Source organism: Humulus lupulus, chromosome X, assembly GCF_963169125.1.
Source record: "Humulus lupulus chromosome X, drHumLupu1.1, whole genome shotgun sequence".
NCBI lineage: Eukaryota > Viridiplantae > Streptophyta > Magnoliopsida > Rosales > Cannabaceae > Humulus > Humulus lupulus.
In genome coordinates, this window is record NC_084802.1 from 132,150,980 (window position 1) to 132,153,374 (window position 2,395).

Sequence of the window (2,395 nt, forward strand, 5' to 3'; positions counted from 1 at the left end):
TCAAGGAATGCTTGCAATTTTAAGGCCTCTCTATAGTACATCATAACAAGGATATCATAATCTTAATATACAGTAATAACATAACAAAGATATCCTAGAAATATGTGAAATATATGAGACACAATCAAAGTTATATAAGGTATCCTAATCTTAGCTAGCCAATAAAATATATGAGACGTAATCAAAATAATAGAAGTTATCATAATGTTAATAGTTCATGTTTAAATGTTAGACACATCAGACATATCAGTGCTTTTGTTGCTTTACTATAGATCATATAATATTTTGAAAGTGGACAACTAAAAAGAACCAAACAAACTTGAGTTATGATCAACATCTACTAGCTAAACAGTGAAACAGTAGTCACTAAGAAAGAAAGAAAAATAATCAATGGAATAGATTTCAGAATTGCAGCAGTACAAAAATTTCTCTAAATAAAAGAAAAATAGGAGAGAAATTATCTTGATGTTACATTTGTTGCTAATAGAGATGAAACATATGTACCTTTCATTGCCAAAGATGCATAGACCATAACATGACTCAATCTCTCTACTTCTTGTCATTGTTCTTTTCTCAACAAACCATAACCTTCAAATCATCAGTCTGAAAAAAGAAAAGTGATATACTCTCTAGAAGAAAAAAAATAACTTTAAAGCAAGGTAAAAAAACGGAGCTAAAATGAAATGACTAAAAATCAATCAAAAGAAAACAGAGTTATACACAGTTATCCATGTATATTATATATATATAAATGCATTATCATATACAAGTGGATAATGATTATAGAGAGAAGAATGAACCTAGCATCTGAGAAGATGATGAATAGATGAGAAAGACAAAAGAAAAAAAACAAGTAGAATGGCTACCTCAAAATCAGCCCCATCACCAAACGCAAACTAAAAAAAAATGGCAAATCTCAGCTGCACAAGACCAAAAGTCAAATATTAGCCATAGATTGGATAAAAATAGATATTGACTTTAATTAAAATGTTGATTTAGGAAAGAAAAAAACCCTAACATTTACTAAATACAAAACAACGAGAGATTTCCTTACCGAAAAAGGGAAAGCAATTCACACAGGGAAAAGGTGGTTGCCAAAGTTGAGAGAGACGATTACAACAAAGAATAGGAAGATCTAAGATGGATGTCTACTTGATCGTTGGAGAGAGAGAGAGACTAAGTATTGTTATTTCTCTTTTTCTTCCCTGTTGAAAAACTCGATGGTGCAGATGCCGAGCTGGGTTTTTAACAATGGCAGAAGTTTGGGAGAACAGGATCGACGCAAGGCTTAAGGAAGGAAAGCCGGGAGGAGATCGGCACAAGGCTTAAGGAAGGAAATCAGGATCGGTATGGGATCGATAGAAATTGAAGAAAAGATGAGTCCAGATGAGTTAACGGGATGAGGTGAGAGAGAGGTTGAGTTCCCTTTTTTTTCCCATAAATAAATTAGACCTGCGAAAAAAAAGGGAAAATAAAAGTTAGAAATCTATTTCCCACAAATAAATTAGCGCGCTATTTTTAGTGTGTGTTTGTCGCCCATATTTTTAACTCTATTATAATACTTTTTTCATTTTTGTTATATTCATGTATTATAAAAAGGGGTTATTGGTGTAGTGTATGGAAATTTGATAAGAGAAATTATTTTGAAGTGATCCACCATATATTCTTACATTTGATTTTTGGCTAAATTTATAGAACTTTGACTATCACTTTGTACTTGAACATCACGTTGTTCAAAATTAAGGTCTTTCACCACCATAATGCTTATTTTAATGCTTTAGTAATTGCCATGTGCTCAACTTCCATTATGGACAAAGCTATCGTAGATTGCAAATTAGAATATCAATTTTCCATTGAACATAAAGGCATATCTTGTCACAAATCTTTAGATACCAAGATCTCCAAAATAATATGCATCTACATATCTTATCACCTTGCTTGAAGCCAAACTTTGATCATAAAACAATCCACAATACACAGTTCCAGCTCGATATTGGAAAATCCACTTTATCACATTCTAATGCTCCTTTCTAGGATTTTTCATAAATTAGTTAACCACGCTTACTATGTTATGCATGATTTAGCATGACCCAAATTCCAAGTTTAGGGAGAATACATAATGTTTGACCAGGAAATGGGTGTCACATCGACTGTGGCAATATTGAAGCAGTAGCTAATTAGATATTTATGTTAGTTTCCTTTCATTTGTACTTAAATTAATGTTAATTGTTACAAACATGTAACTAACTGAAATTAGGAGAATTAGTTGTAAAGACTCTCATATATAGGAGATTCACTATGTAACAAGGGGACAAATATTATGAGCATGTAAAAACACTACAACAATCTGTAGCCAAAATGAGATCAATAATTCACTCTAGTGGACATAGGCTAG